The sequence below is a fragment of the Anguilla anguilla genome, chromosome 1 (genome assembly GCF_013347855.1).
Source record: "Anguilla anguilla isolate fAngAng1 chromosome 1, fAngAng1.pri, whole genome shotgun sequence".
NCBI classification, from domain to species: Eukaryota; Metazoa; Chordata; class Actinopteri; order Anguilliformes; family Anguillidae; genus Anguilla; species Anguilla anguilla.
In genome coordinates this window covers 52,786,514-52,804,048 of record NC_049201.1, presented here as the reverse complement: position 1 = coordinate 52,804,048, position 17,535 = coordinate 52,786,514, and the positions used below count along the sequence as shown (strand labels likewise).

The window sequence follows — 17,535 nt, the reverse complement described above, 5'->3', positions numbered from 1 at the left end:
AGAAAGTACTGTTTATTCATAGCCCCCCATAATGTTTTGGAAATATTCATTCACTGTCCAATGAGTTTGGTGGCACTTGATTGAACTTGAGCAGATAAGATGCTTCTGTACATTTTAGAATTCATTCTGCTCCTGCCATCAGCAGTTACATCATGAATGAAGTGAGCCAATACCTGTCCAACCATATATGCTCAAACCATAGCACTCCCAGTACCATGTTTTACAGAGGGCAGTGCTTTGGATATGGGCAGTTTGTTTTTGCCTCCAGACTTTGCTCTTGCCATCAGTTTGATCTGTACAAAGCACTTTTACTCAAAATTGTGGAGGACAGAGCCAAATCAAGAACACCTATTGGTCTACTCTTACCAGTATGTACACACACACAAACAGCTTGCTCTGCACACAAGAATCCTCAAGCTGGTAAGAGGATATGCCTTATTCAATACACTGCCTATATCTTGCATCATACACTTCATACCCTATTTATACTGGCAGTGGACCTGTAGGCACATCACAGAATGGAGGCGGGGTATACACAATCATTTCCGAGTTTAATTAGAGGAATGCTGAATCGCAAACAAGAAGTTAATATCCATGTGCCATTTAGTGTTCTGTGGTTCAGTGACATCCAGTACCAGTAGAGTTTTGCATTTTCAAATAAAAACCCTGATAGGCATGGCTCAATCCATGTAGGGCATGTGGTGCATCAATGATCTCTCTCTCCCTCTCTCTCTCTGTCTGTCTCTTTTTTTCTCTCTCAACAGACTGACACTACCTGCGATGATCTGACCTGACCCTGGGACCACACAGTTGTCTCTATGGTAACGCTGCAGCACATGCTGCCCCCCGCGCTCATTTAACACTCATTCCTCATGTACCGAGAGCTGGCCGCCTCCCGCTGTGTTTCAACATCACACTTTGATCAATGTAAATGTGTTTCATGGGAAATTGAAACGGGTGCGCAGTCTGAGGGGTTCACAACTTTATTGGGAGAGGGGCTTGTACGTCATCGGCCGTGACCCTCTGCCAGTTCTCCACCTCAAATTGCATCTGGATGAGCTCCTGGACAGAGGCCTCGCCCTGCTGTTTGGAAAGGGAAAGAGGATGTGGTGCCCTTTCCCCATAGACATGAACTTCTTCAAGGGACCTGAAGAGTCTGAAACAGAGAAAGAGGGAGAAATGCTCATGAAGGAAAAGGCAGCTGTGAAGTGTACTATGGCAGTTAGTGGAAGGTCCAAATCACAGGTACGCTACTGCCAGTGTACCCTTGAGCAAGGCACTTTTTTAAATGAAATGCTTCAATATTGCTTCAAATGTGAATTGCTTCAAATTTCAATCTATAAAACATTCAGTACATAAAAATGTAAGCTGTGTATGTCACTCTGGATAAGAGTGTCTGCTAAGCAGGCAAATATTAATGTAGAAATGCATACAGTACACTAATGGGTGTTTGCACAATGCGATTTATTTTACTGTGCTTCCTGAGGAAACTACGGCACTATTTTACACTCACACCTGATACAACTGATAAGTCAAATTCCTGTACCTGTCTGTGTCAACTTGATATTTAATGTGCTATATGTCCAATTCTGTGCGTTTACACTGAGATTACATTTTCTCCTGGTCGGAGTGCTCAGTGTTCCATCCAAACTAAAAACCAGGTCAAAAGCAGGGTATCCATTGTGCATGTTTAGCATGGGATCTTATGTTGCAATAGAGCATTGGTTACAAGAGAAGAAGCATGTTACATACATACATACATACATGCATGCATATACATACATACATACATATGTTAATCTGTTACATAAAAACAAGTATAAACGGGGCCATGGTCACACAAGTGAATCGTGACAAATGTGACCTCTTTGTAACCCTGGGGTCTCTCTTGCTCTGTCAGCTTCGGGCAGGGGGAGTGCGAGACGCCTCGCTAACCTGTCTGTGTGCTACAGCAGATGGGGTACCAGCATGACCTGTGTATGCTGAGCTGAGGAGAGATGGTGTGGTGGGAAACATGTTGAGTATTTCTCTCTCTTATATCTGTCAAATGCACACTCCTCAACATAACCCCCACTATTCCTGATAATGAGTGTGTGTGTGTGTGTGTGTGTGTGTGTGTCCTGGCTGCAATTATGACTCTGCTCCCCAGGCTGCTGTAGAGGTGTTGGATGCAACACTCCCATCACTATATAACTTATCACACAAAGCAATACTCTCCATTGCTATACAAGTTATCATACAAAGCAATATTCCCCCTCAGTATACAAATTTATCATATGAAGCATGACTCTCCATCACTATAAAAGTCATCATACGAAGCAATACCTCCCATTGCTGCGCACATTTTCACAATGAGTAATACTGCCTTACTGGTCTTCTTAACTGCGTATATCTATGTGGCTATGTCTTGCAGTTCATCCAGTCTACTTCACAAGCAGTAAAACACATCTGTTCTGGTGTGCAGAACCTTGGGGGTCTCTTTGGGTCCAATGTTCCATTCATAGTGAGGTTTACACTGAACACAAAGCCAGAAGCTTCCCCCGACTCACCACGTCTTCACTGAATCACTGTGTCCTTATTGTCAGGCACCAGCAGAGGTGGAAAATCCAGGTTCAGAAAGTAAAAGTCCTCCCCAGTGTTTTGTTCCAACCACCTGGATTTGCTGATTAGCACTATTCTTCAACCAGGAGGTAGAACTAATTAGTAGAATCAGCTCGCTGAGTTCACGGGCGGAAGAAACACATGGCAGGACTTTTACTTTCTGACCCCTGGACTTTCCACCTCTGGGCACCAGCAAGCAAGGGAGGGAATTCCAAAATGATGCTAGTTAGCATGATAGCATGTTAACATGCTGTGAAGAGTAACTGCTTAGTAACTGACTCCAGGGCTGGGTGATGACACAATTTCAATAATTATAATGATAAAATTTGCCACAATAACAATACTTTTGATTGAGAATTCTGATTGATTTTCATTGATTTTCGCATCTGTAGAATGCAGCTCTCTTTTAAATGGTCCCTCACTGATGTCATGTCTGTTGTTGCACCACACAAACCACTAGGCCTACTGGGCTTGCTTTAAATTCACATTGTCGAGTGCTTTTCTTGGTCAAGAGATTTTAGTTTCTCTGTAACTGACTGACACACAATGTAATGACATTAACTAATAGAGTGGTAGGGTTCCTTAACATGAATTTTCTCATTGATCTCAAAAAGAAAATTAGCATGGGTGAACCCCATGTTTTAAGTACCCCTTGACAAAATGAAAAATAGCAATAGGATGGTGAGGATTTTGGACTGCTTTGATGGCTCAGGACCATGTATTCCATGCTCTACCAGAATATTCTGGAACAGAATATGTCACAAAGCTGAAAGCATTTTGAGATCCATTGAACAGCACAAACTGTACCTGTGAGAAAGCCAACATCAAAAAAATCTGAAAGACAAAGTGGTCCTGAATTTCTCCCAGACAAAATGAGAGACTGATGAACACATAATGTTTGATTAAACTTATTACTGCTAAGAGAGGTTTTACCAGTAACTGGAGTGGTGGGTGCACTCACTGTTTCTCCACAGTGATGTTAAATATCTGATTATTTTTTGTTCAGTAGTTGATGAAATGTACTTTCAATGCAAAATGTGCCAAAAGGCATGAAATTAGCATGGCATTGTATGTGTGTGTGGACACACGTGTGTTATATGCATTAAGTGTTTATAGTGAAGATGCTTAAAGGCATCTGTACAGAGTTACTAATAGATAAAGAAGGTAAAAAGTCAGTTTGGGGGAAAAAGAACATTAGGCTTACTTGATGTCCCAGATGTAATTAAAAATGGAAATATATGCTAATATATGCACCTCCAGAAATATTTCTTGGGCCAGTGTGCATATGTGTGTTCGTACCATGAACATGAGGATCTAATCAAAGAAATGGTAGATTGGTAGATATTTCAGAGGCAGGGGGCCTGCCTTCGTTCATCTGGGTAACAGAACATATTGTACGTAAGAAAATCTTACCACACAATATCTGTCAGTCGCAGACCGTATATGGCCAAGTTCTTCAGCGGTGGGATTTCTGAGGACAAGGCTAACAGACAGCTTCATTCAACTGGGACTGATCTCCAAAAGGAGAAACCTCAAACAATGTGCCGGAGAGCTAAGTGATAGGTGCTGGTAGATCACAGGTGCTAAACTCACCAGTGTCACTATTAACTGGGAGAGGGGGCACTGCCAAACAAAGCCTGACTAATGTCATGGTCAAGAAAGCCTCATATGCCTGGGATGCAGAGCCATAGTCTGGCACTGGTGTGGTCAGACCTCATGTAGATGTGTACCTTCAGTTTCCATGTACCAGGTCCTGTCGCCATGACTGCACCATCATTAGGGTCTGGTTCTTGAGGCCTGAGATGGAGGCATCATTTCAATGGGTCACCAAGAGCTGTGAGCATGTGGTGGAGATGAGGTCAACAGAGAGGTCACCACGACACACACTGGTGACACCATCACCTGCAGGAAAAATCAGAGCCTATAGGGAATGTGTCTGAGACTTTTTCCCTTAAGAGATGCATGTTCTAAGCCTCAGTGTATAAAAGAAACATACCCACAAAGCTCACTTCTTATGGAGAGATACAGTCAAAGACTTACTTCCAAGAGACACTTCCAAGATCTGATACTCATTGCTTGAAAAAGAAACCAACTCTGAAGCGCCTCCCAATAAGAATGGCACAACTCAGAGCACGTCATGCAAATTCCATCCATTGCCTTCTGATGGTTCACATGGTGATGGTGCAAAGGAGGTGTGAAACATTAGTTTAAATGAGTATTTGTTGGCTTTGAGATGAGTGATGAACAATTCCCTATTGAACAGTTCTCAATATCCAATCCTAAAAGCTAATTTGTCAAGAAAACAGAGAGAATTCAAAGCCAAATGATCATTTTGTGGAGGGCACTGTTTAACATACCGTTCCATCTGCATAGATTGATCCACTGGTATATATTCATTTATAAAAACTAACCTAAACCTAACCATAATTGGCCTACTTCCTTCCTACCTCAGCTGTCTACTGATTACAAATACACATAGTTATCACATGCGCTCTAGTGGTGTCATTTTAAAGTGATTTTAAAGGGACTTAAGTCCCTTGTCCCGCTACTGAATTTGGAAAGATGGGTTTCAGATATTTTGAACCTTACAGTTGGAACAATCTTCAAAAAAATCTTAAACTTGACAAATTACTTTCAATTGCTGAGTTCAAACATGTAATTCATGACTCTGAAATATGCTCCTATCTTTACCCTCTGCTCTGCTTTTTAATTACTGTTACACTGCTGTCTCATCCACCATTTGATGTTTGTAACTTGTCTACTGTTTTGAGTGACTTTGTCACTTTGTGTTTTATGTCAGGTCCCCGTTTTCCAAAAGAGATTTTGATCTCAACACAGTTGTCCTGGTTAAAGGTTAAATAAAATAAAAAAAATCTGAAAAAGTAATTACCCCTTTAGTTACACAATCAACCAATTGATCAAAATTTAATTGACAATTAAATTCAGCTGATTGAACACAGCCAGCCTCGTTGAATTTAAACCTCACTCATATTGAACCGTACCATGAAAGTGAAGCAGGTTTCTCCAAGCACACTATGCATGTCCAAAGGAAGTTCCAGAAGAGATCAGAAAAAAGTTAGTGAAATATATCAGTCTTGAAAGAGTTAAAAAGCCATTTTCAAGGCTCTGGGACTCCACTGAACCACAGTGAGAGCCATTATCTCCAAATAGAGAATACTTGGAACACTGATGAATCTCCCCAGGAGTGGCCAGCCAGCCATAATTTCTACAAGAGTGCAGTGATAACTTATCCAGGCAGTCACAAAAGATCCCAGAAGAACACCCAAGCCTAAGCTGAGGCCAGTGTTAATGACTTGACAGTAATAAAGAGCCTAGGCAAAAATGGAATTCATGAGAGAGTAGCAAACTGGAAACCACTGCTAACCAAGAGAAACATCAATGGTTGTTTCACATTTGCAAAAAAAATCACCAGGACAATCCCCAAGCCTTTTTGGGATAATATTCTTTGAACAGATGAGTCAAAAGTTTAACTTTTTGATTCAATTTAATACAAGTAATTTTTTTCATGCTTTTTACAGAGAACTGTCACAAAGACGCTTTATAAAGAAGCAAGGCAAGATATAGAGCAAAACGAGAAAACAGAATAAATACCATGCCCACCCCTAATTGGAGGGGTTGATGGTTAACATGGTGCTGATATATAAATAGTAGGGAGTGGAAATGAAGGGGTTGGTCACCTGACCTGTAAATTGTCTCCCATTGAGACAATTGTAATATATGAATATTCACATGACTATTCAAGCAGCATAGGGACTATGTAAAACAATCATCTTGTGATTATTGAAATATTTGTCCATATTCCAAAATAATATCCATAATGAAATAACATGATTTTGAAATGGTTCCACAGTGAGTGGTGGGTGTTGGATAAATTGTGACTAAATTAATACAATGAAAGTTTTAAAGGGCCTTGCGATAAAAAAAGTTTGTGAATCCACGGTTCATAGTACCCAGCATTCCACTCTCTTCTGCAGAAGCACAAAGCTCCAACCACGTCTGTCTCTGCCCTCAGCACAGACACTGCCCCACTCCCACGCATTCAGCAGGCAGAAAAACCCAACACAGCATGTTCAGTGATATTTAAAAGCTATGAGCCCAGCTCCTTAGCCAACACATCATGCTGCTCCCACAATCCCCTCCCAGTACCTGATGGAATCAAAGGTCCTTTCCTGTGAGCACTTCCTCTGTGTGTGGAACTTTCCAGAAGTGCGTGGCCTGCTGAACCATTAGCTCTGCATCCAGGAGGACAAACCCATACCTGACAGAAAAGAGAGCCAATGTAGAGAATGAGTGTTTTTGACCCCTGCGAGACAACAGCAGCTGCTCTAATGGTGTTTATGTGAGAAGGCAACGCACCACTTAAGACTGTCTTCTGACACAGTTGCTATTATGTCCAGCAACAAGGCTGATGTTTTTGCTATAGTAATTCCTCAGGCAAATTGCATTGTGAATTGATTTTAAGCACTGTGCTGGCTTACAGTCTGCAATCAAGCCCCATTATTCACTCTTAAATAAAGCACTCCATGGTTTGCAGAATAGAGCGGTAAGTAGTATGGCTCTTGCCAGTCTTATTTTTAGAAAAAAGATTCCAGATCATCTTCTTTAGATCCGCTGTGTGAGACAGAATCAGTGTGTTATAGGCAAAGAGAAACTCTCAGACATATCTGCAGGTCCCAAATCAACACAGATAAGGTAATCACTTAACTAAATTGGACAAGAGGCTGTTCTACAGCCAAATGTAACATAATCAGCTGCAATTATTAATATCAGAAGGTAACTACAGGGGTGGCCCATTATTATGGCTATATCCCCTGTCCATGTTTGTGGTTGCAAAGAAACTCATGTACGCTTCCAATTGTGCTGAAGCAGTTGGCAGTTGAGATTCCCCCAGCAGCTCTCCACTAGAGATGCACTGGTACTGTTGAAGATGGATGCAAATCTCTGGTGGCTGTTGGGCTCCAGGAAATGCACTTCCACCCTTGGTGATGATATTGGCAATAACACATCATGAAAATAGGACTCCTGGCTGCAAATGGAGTCTGAAAATGTTAGGAATGTATCTGTGCAATAGAATGCACCAATGGACAATGCACAATGTGATACAACACTCTGGAACCATAAAAACGATTTCTTTTCAATCATTGCATGGACTTTTGATATCTGAGCCTATTTCAGGGTTTCAGTTGGTATGATTGTCTCTGTCTCCTTGTTGGGGCCATTAGATGTCTCTTGCATGAGCTGTAGCAGTTTAAACCTTTACCTCAACCAACAGAGTTGACAGGGGTTGTGTTTTCACCCCATTCTGACTGTCCGTCTGTTTGTCAGACTGTCTGCCTGTTAGCAGGATAACTCTAATAATTAAGAGTGGGTTTGCATGAGACTTTGTGGAAAGTTTGGTCATGGGCCAAGGATGAGCACTGATTTTCACATCGATTCACCAAAGGGGGTTGTGGCAGTGGGCTTTTCACAGAAAGGCATATAACTTCCGAACGGATTCACCTTACACCATGAAACTTTGTGTAAAGGTTGAGCAGGAAGACCTGATTAACTTTTCACACCAATTGGCTGAAAGGGGCAGGGCGGTGGGCATGGCTTCTCACAAAGAGCCATATAAGTTCTGAACGGATTCACATAACAGCCTGAAACCTTGTGTGTCTATCAGCAGGGGGGTGCTGGAGAACCCATTGCTGGCCACTGAACAGATATAGTGTTTGTTGGCCACAAGGTTCTGCAATAACTGACTAAAATGGTTAAGAGTAGCTAGAATTTCAACAGCAATATCTCATACTCAATTTGAGATTAAAATGTGTGCATCTTCTGATGTAAAGGGTGGGGAAGAAATCATTAACTTTTGGTGAATATCTAACGTGTGTAACTGGTGTACCTCCACAATTGCATAGTGTTGGTGGAGGTATGCACTCTAACTAGTGTCATCTTCTAGTTTCAATTGTTATCCTGAAGGAGTCCCCGTAGGCTCTCGAATGGCCAAGTCAAGTGACTAATTACACAAATAAGTGGCTAATTGTAGCATTTATAAAGACAATTAGTTGACCTAATACTGGGAGACTGAAGGGAAGGAAAGCGAAAACTGAAGGAATGTCAAATACACACTGTGGAAAGCATGCCTTTGAGTGAACGGTTGCAACAGTAACTTCTTGGTACACCACTCACTGATGGATTTAGTTCATTTTGCACTGCGTAAAATTAATCAATAAATCACACAAAAAAGACAGCAATAGTCCAACAATTAAAACAAACAAAATTTCAATTAAGGTCTGAGATCAACACCGAGAGGGATTCATCTGTCAGTGGGGGGAAAAGACTGCCTTGAGCAGCAGCTGGATGTCATTCAGGATTTAACAGACTTGTTCTTAAGTGTAAATATTCCACTGGAAAAGTGGATAATGCAAAATAACATGCATTTTTCAAACAAGCATGTAATAAATGGCAGGGCAATTCCATAAGCTAAACAGCTTTTATTAATAAAATCAAAACTGACAGCGTGTCAGTGGTTATGGACTAAACAACAGATGGCATACAATACAATATGTAAAATATTGTAGACATACAACATGTTACATATTTTATTTGTTTTTCAAGTAAAACCCATTTCAACTGACATTCTCCTTGCTGAAGTTCTTCTTGCTGATGCACTGTACTTTACTGTCATTTACTGTTTATGTGAATTACGTTATAAGTTGTAGATGGCAAATTAATATTGTGCACTGGCTCAGCAGATGCAAAACGCATAAAAAAACAACAACACACCAAACTGCAAAACATTTAAAAAATAGCAGAGAATCTCACAATGTATTATAACCCTTATGAACACATACATTCCTAAAGGCGGATTCAATGTGACAACCCTCTCCCCAGAACTGAACTCCAGGTTTCAATGAGCACTGTAGAGTCTGGGCAATTGCAATTTATTTGTGCAAAATAATTACACTGCAAAATGACACTTGCCCATTGCAAGTAACTCTAGAGAGGGAGAAAAATGTATCTTCATATGGACATGTCTTCACCAAGCATTATCAATCAATAACAGAATAAACTGTTAAATAGCTGACCATAATCCAATTTAATCATCAAGAATCTTAGAATCTTGAATTTTTATATTAGCAGCATTCATACATTCACCACTTTTATTTCATACGTCATTTTTATTATAGTACTACATATTTAACGATAATATTTATTTGTTAGTTTCATTTATTCATTTAACTCTGTGCAAGTTCCATGCTATATAACTACTCTTATTTCCACATGGCTTCAAACAAAAACTATCACCCATACAACATTTCAAAATACTGCCAAACATCTCTGAATAATTGGACTGAATTTAACATGTGAGAGTCGCCTGTAAACATCCTCATTTGTGTTTAATTAGTGGTAATTATCAAGGTGGTTGCTTGGGGTGGTTCAGACAGGACAACTGTTTGACACGTGGCTTGACAAAAAGGCTAACCACCTCTTGTTGGTAGAAGACTGAAATACGTGAGAGAAAACAAACAGAGACAAACTGGTGGCCCTATTCACTGCACAAGAACAAATCCTCTGGTCTGTTGGGCACCTGCAATCTGCCTGCTGCAACCGCACATTAAGTGTACATCCCCGATGCAACGACTGTACAGCTCAGCTGCTGGACTGTAGAGTGAAAAAAAACCAGCAGCTGGCAGTCATGTTTTGGAGAAAAGAGCATGTTTTTCTGCTCTCTCTCAAATTGACAAGATGTTGCAGAAATGAGACAGGCCAATGAACACAATAACACAACTGTGGAAGCGTTCCTAAAAGGCATCGGCTGTCACAAAGAACATACCTAGCCTCTGACAGCAGCACAGACTTTCAGTATCCGTTCCTTGGCTTCTGCTGATAAACCTGTTAACATTTGTTGACATACAGACCCTGTCACCTTTGTCCCATTAGTGATAATGTATCCTTTTTGCACCCTGCTCTGAACTGGGAGCTACACAGCCATTAAACAAGACAGCCACCATAGATCGATACAGACGGCCAACGCCACGGGTTAAAACAGCCGTAAATACACAAGAGGATAGAACATGTCTGAAAGAAGCAGGCTGTATCTGTGAGAAACAGGCCGCATCTGTGAGAAACAAACAGACTCGCTGAGAAACAGAAAAGGTAGCGCAGCGGACCTGTGGGCAATACATGCAGAGGAAAAAGGAACGCTGATCTCATACTAGCCTATTCCTAGAGGTAAAACCACTCTACTCAAATTTTCGAATGACTCCAAAACATGATACATCATTCACATTGTGGTCACACTGAATGACTGACATTGTTCTAAATTGCCTAATCAACATTGTTGTCTTAATTACTTATTTTCATACGTATGCATAGAACACAGACAATTCTACCAAGAAAAGAGTAGCTTTCCCCCAAAATCACTTTCACTTAATACAGCAGAAATGAAAAAGGATCCGAAGCCGGAGCTCCCTGTCATGCTTCCCCTGCTCCCCTGGATTTGGCCACAATTTCTGCAGGCAGAGAGGGCGGGACCAAAGCCCGGATTCAGTCGGCCTCGCTGGTGAGTGACAGTCGATATGCTGCCTCCTCACAGCGCGGAACCTGTAAGGCCGCGGCCTCCCAGCCTTCCCACGTTTCACATCTGCAGCCCGCATGTTCTGGGTTCCATTCAGCAAGCGCTGACCAATACACTCCAAAACTCCCCCCCCCTTTTCTTTTCTATCGCCGTGCCGGCCCCTCCCCCTCTCTCCGCAGGCCCTTTCTCTAGCTGTGTGGGGACCCTTTCACTTTTTGTCCCTTCGTGACCTCCCCTGGACCTCATTCTAAGTTCTGCTTTGCGCCATCTGGTCTCGGCGGAGGTGGAGACGGTCTCCCGCGAAACAAACAAACTCGCTAACATTTCGGCGCGCGGAGTTGAGCTCAGAGCGCAGCCGCTCCGCTGTGGATGTTATTACAGCTAATTTGCCCGTGGACGGCGAGTCCGTGCAGTAAGGTAATTTTTAGATAAAAATATTAGTCGCCTCACCCCTGTACCTGCGGTGGTACGTTCCGTTAATTCCCGATAGAAGTCTTTCAAAAGAGCCACTCAAGCCGCACTAAGCAGCTGCGAGTTAGGTCATTTTCCCAGGAGTTCGCCACCAAAGAAATGGGCGCTGGCAGGACCTCAAAAAAGGACACCATCTGTCCCTGCATAAAAAGTTTGGTGACACCTTCTGTGTTACCAACAGCCCATAATTAAGCAGAAAGGAATGCGCGGACGGTCTGTGATCTGATTGGTGGCTCGCCCTTCTGATCACCCCGGTGATGAGCTCAGCTTATTTTATGTCCCCTGCTCCTCCACATCTGTTTTTTTCCCCTGCAGGTAAACAAAACTGGTCCTTGCGAAGCCGCCCTGGTGCAGGCCCCCACAGCTCACAACATGCGTTCTCTCTGCCAAGAGATCTCCCCCACATTACAAGCTGCTGTTAAATTCCAAGATCTACAGGAACGTAAATTAATGAAGTGTCCTCTTTTTATCCCGAGAATAATGCGTTAGTGACGGGTTTATTGTCGCAATGCCTCACAGTTACTTTAACGTTTCAACATGTTAATGAAGCAGCACAGAAGATCTGTTTAAACAATGTATTAATAGATAAAGATTTTTAGGCTGACCTATATTTTGGTTAAGTAGCCGATCTTGTTAATAATTTTACCAGAAAGACATGTTTACATGTATGGGCCTAATGATTTACACATTAATGAGTGATAAATGCTTTAAAGCCTTCACAGGACACTTAAATTACAGGGTAATTTCATCGAAACTTTGAGATTTTTGCTTATTCTTGTTCACTACTGTACCAAATTACCACCTAATTTATCTGTGGTGTATCCAGATGTCCTCTGTGGTATTTGAGAACAATTATTAATAAAAAGGCAGAAAATAATGTTGACTTCATAATCAGATTTTTAAAACTACCACAGAGATAAGTTACATCTATACAAATGTGTGCAATAACACTGCTATATCATATGGGTGACTGTTTATATATAGAGTTGTATGCAAATTAATATTTTTAATGTACACTAATATTTCTATTGTGATAAATAAAAACACAAACAAATAACTTTCTTTATAATATGTGCTAGGTAATATGAAAATCTGTTTACTGCGTGGAATATGCAGATTAGGTTGAATTGCTTTAAAAACCTTTTTAAGAGTTCATTTGACCCTAGAAAAGAGCATGCATGTGCAAAAAATATGAACCTAACTAGTGTACATAAAAAAGTTTAAAAAGCATTAACTTACATAAGCATATTTTAGAGTAATTAGAGTTAAAGACAAAACCTCTTTCTGGTGTGTAAAAGCCATTTAGAGTGCATTCAAATACCAAAGTGGGGTTTCAGAGCAAACACCCTCCTAACATCATTTCTGACGTACAAGTGGTCTACTGAAACATTTTTTAACAGTGTAGGACGATGGCGTGTCGCCATCTTGACTTTGATCCACAGCTACAGGGCTGATTATCTGCCCAGACATTGGCAGAACTACACTAAAATTCACACTGTCCTGTCCTCACAAATATCAGTCATCACATACTGAGATACCCAGGCACTGATTCACTCTCCATCAAAATACCATATAGTTTTTTTTTTTTTCCATTTTCTGCTTAACTGTAAGACACACAATGACTGGGTTGATCTATCAAAAATATTTGTACTTAAAATGTATTGAAAGCCATGCAAAATAAATGACACTTTCTGGAAAAGGTGCAATGAAAAAGATCAATTAGAAAAAAAATATTCAACTTTTAAAATGTGAAACACTATAAATAGGAATAAATACATTCCTCAAATGTCACATCAATTATATTGCAAACAGTTAAAAGCACTATGAAGCACTATGGTAGGAGAAAATGACAGGTTTGGCAGCATCAGTGATGGATTTTCAGAAGAGGCCCCCCACCCCACCCCCACCTCCCCCAAAGCAACAGCACATCCACAGTAACAGTGAGCAGCTCTCACAAACATGAAGCTTAAAGCTAGGAGAAGAGCGGACACTGGTCTTCCTGAATCCTGTCCCTGTTAACGTGTCTTCATAGATTATGCCTCAATAGCTTACACCCCTTTAATTGACCTTCTGAGAAACCCCACAGAAGCATGTCCAATCATGGCAGTACACTGGCTCACTGCTGGGCCTTTCTTCAGTATTCAACAAGAGATTCAGGTTTTGTTGTGAGAAAGCTTAGAATAGGAACAAGTGGATGTTTGTTTATTTTAGGAAATTCCTAACCTGCTAATTGCTTCTAAAATGAAAGCAGTGAATGTGGTGATGATATATACAGTATGTATATACATATATATATATATGCCTGTCATGTTCCGATATGGCTAGAACTATACAGAACAGTACAGCACAGTAGAAGACTTTAGATTTTTCTTGACAGTAACTGGAGACCAGAGTGGCAACTGTGCTTGAAAGTGAGATAATATATGCACAAAGAAGGTGCGGCAGTCAGTAGTGGTCTGACACAGATAGCAAGTGAACTGGCTATTGGTCAGTAGTGTATGATAAGGTTGTTTCCTATGTTAAATTTACTATACACACATGCACAAGAGCATCAATACACCCACATGCACTGACATCCTTGTACTTTCCCAGTACTCACATTTTGTTTGTACATAGTAAACTTTCAGAGCAGTAACAGAACATAAAGAACCATGTCCATTTAGATAGTCCCACTTCCCCCCTGCCCCCAAAACAGACATTCCCCCTACCTCCCTCAATGCTTGTTGCCTCCCAGTGTCACTGTCTCTCCCATTATATAACAATTAAAGATCAGACCATCACTTATTCATTTTTTGGACCACTTAGAGTTTCATTATTCAAAGCCTTGATCGAGTGCTTAAGGATGAATCATATCTTTAATTAGCGGACTCTCACTAGGCTTGTACACAATCCACAGGCACAAAGTAATCGGTATAAAAGTCCCTTTAATTAATTTATCTGTGGGAGCGAGACTGGGAGGAAGGCCCGGGGAGAGGGCTGGCCTGTACAGCTCCACAGAGCCCCCTCCAGTACCTATGGGGTAATACACAGCCATGCTCTACACAACTAGACTACACTTCAGATAAACTAGAGAAGTATGACATTCACACACACACAAGATCTCATGCTCTAGATTTATATAACATGGTACAGGCTGTTATGAATCCAAAATACTGGTATAAACATGTGCAGGCAGGGATACATTCTATAGACCAGTATAAACTGGTATACATTCTATAGACTGGTTAAAACTGGAGTAATGCAGTACACATTCTACCTGTGTAACCTGGTACAGACTAGTACAATTTATACGGATTAAAATAAATTTACTGGAGTAGATGGTTATACTTGCTATGGACTAGTATAAATTGGTACTGATTAGAATAAATCTTACAGTTTGTGTACACAGGCGTATGCATGAATATATTATACAGACTGGTACAGACTACTTTAAATGCTAGTGTGGTATAAACTGATAGATGGGTTTAAGACTGGAATAGACTGGTGTATATTGGTACAGACTGGTTCTATTTTTCTCTTTCCCCAGAGATATTCTGGGTTTTGGCTACAGCTGGATAAAAAAGTCTTGATACAGGAAGGACAAATGTGAGACCCCTTCACTTCAGTGTTTGTGGAAAGGTGAAAACTATAAACAGTAAATATTCTTAAAACAGATGGCAGTTACTCTGTGTGAGGCTACTGGCATGGTTCCTTCAAGAATATCCACTAAGAAATATCTCTCCCTCCTGACAGCACAGACCCATCAATCATAAAAGCCCGTATGGGAAGTAGCTCTTTGTGAGCTACATTACGTGGGCTCCAATAAAGGCAGTCTATGGCTGTCCCGGTCCAGGCAGGGCAGAAAATGGCAGTTGCTGTTGTTCAGCCCTATCAAGGACAGTAAGATTCATTGTCCTGTGGCTTTTCATCAATAACCTGCATTAAATGATGATTGATGAATCTGCCAGACATTCTTGGGTGACATCCTACAGCAGCCACACCACCCTATAAGCCTGCTCAGTATAAACAATTGTGGACTTGGTTAGTACTGGGATAGGAGATATCCAGGGAAAATAAAGTTATTGGAAGAGTTTTTGGTGGGCCAAAAGGAGCTACTCTTCCCACTGGACCAAAAATAAATCAAATGACCCACGTACAGTAATGGGGGCACTGAGCTGTAGGAGGTGTTGTCCTACAAATAAGTTGTCAAACCAAGGGCCTGATTCACTGAGGTCATTAAAGGTTCTCTTGCCATGTTTTTGAAAGAGTATGTGTTAACCTTGGTGTCCTGGTCAAATTCCAAGAAAATGATAATAATCATCCTGCACCATTGGCTACACAATCCCTCGCACTCCTTACCCACCTTGATTCTCCAATTCATCACTGCAAAAGAACCGATGTTCAAAAGTTCTCCGTCACCTACGTCATTACAAAAAGGTTAAATAAAAATAAAACTTATTTTATGGTTGAAAGTTTTCCTGGTCAGGACTCTCTTTCTAAAACTCTTGGAGCAAATAGGCAAACCCCTCCCCCCGAACAAACCCCACTGCAGCACAAAGCAGTGGCGTGCCAGCATCCCCGCTCAAAGAACAGCATTTCTGTGCATAATCCCCAGCTGTGGAAACCTTCGCTCTGGCTCAGTTTTCGGTCCCTGCTTTTGGCTTGGTTTCAATCTCCATCCCGGCTCTGGTTCAGTCACCATTTTGGCTCTGTTTCAGCACATTTGCCATGACAAGGCTCAGGCTGCTGGCATATGTTCAGCAGACAGAATGGGACAGTGTGAGATCTCAGAGGGGACCTTTGTGTGTGGTGCGTTCCCTCTTGTTTCCTATTCAGTGCATAATTAAAGCTCCTCGCCGTTTACAGACGTACATTTAGGCCCCAAAGAGAAAACCACTCGAAGACAGATTGGACCACGCGCTCCAAACTCCACCAGGATGGATGGCCCCCATTTGGGCTCGACCTTTAAAAGGTTAAAGACATGTTCGCTTACAAAGCAATCAATTACTACGGCCACGTGGCAACTTCAAAAATTGGCCCCTCTTGCACAGGCACGACACTTTTCATCACCGGACACCATGGTAACAGTTATGTAGCTTCCCCCACAGATTGTATGATTGTGCTGTAGTCTTAACGGATTGGTATGTCCCTTGTAGTCCTGTAAAACCCTTAGCTCTTCCCTTGTCATCGTCAGAGCATGAAACTAACTAGGTTTACAATGGGGCCAGTGATTGAGTCACACTACAGGTCTGCTGTTTCACTCTTTTGTATTTAATAGTTTAATAAGCAGTTGTCAAAATTGTGTTTTTGTTTTCAAAAAGTATGTGTACAGAGGTACTATGTATGCTTGTGTTTGTGAAAACAAGAGAGACATATGTACATGAAAATGTGTATGTGCCTGTGCGGTGTGTGTGTTTGGTCAATGTGTTTGCGTATGTGTGTGTGTGTATGTGTATGTGTGGTTAATGTGTTTGCGTGCGTGTGAGTGTGTGTGTGTGTATGTTTGTGTGTGTATATGCATGTGTATGTGTGTATGTGCGTGTCTGCATGTGTATGTGTGTGTGTGTGTGTGTATGTATGTATGCGTGTGCATGTGTAGGTATGTGTATGTGCGTGTGTGTGTGCATGTGTAGGTATGTGTGTGTGTGTGTTTGTGTGTGTATATGCATGTGTATGTGTGTATGTGCACGTGAATGTGTGCAGTATGTGTGTATGCATGTGTATGCGTGTGTGTGTAAGTGTAAGCGTATGTATGTGTGTGTATGTGCATGTGTAGGTATGTGTGTGTGTGTTTGTGTGTGTATATGCATATGTATGTGTGTGTGTGTAAGTGTATGTATGTGTGCGTGTGCTTGCATGTGTAGGTATGTGTGTGTGTGTGTGTGTGTGTGCACGTGTGT

The 17,535-nt window shown here is 41.3% G+C and overlaps 1 long non-coding RNA gene across 1 annotated transcript; it reads right to left on the bottom strand.

Moving 5' to 3' along the window:
* Positions 1–500: 500 nt before the first annotated feature.
* On the bottom strand, positions 501–6,868 carry LOC118213056. Its single transcript, XR_004762336.1, has 3 exons — positions 6,769–6,868; positions 4,332–4,503; positions 501–1,156 (listed from the first exon to the last, which is right to left on the bottom strand). It is a non-coding gene; the product is annotated as an uncharacterized LOC118213056 (long non-coding RNA).
* Between the last annotated feature and the right edge of the window lie 10,667 nt (positions 6,869–17,535).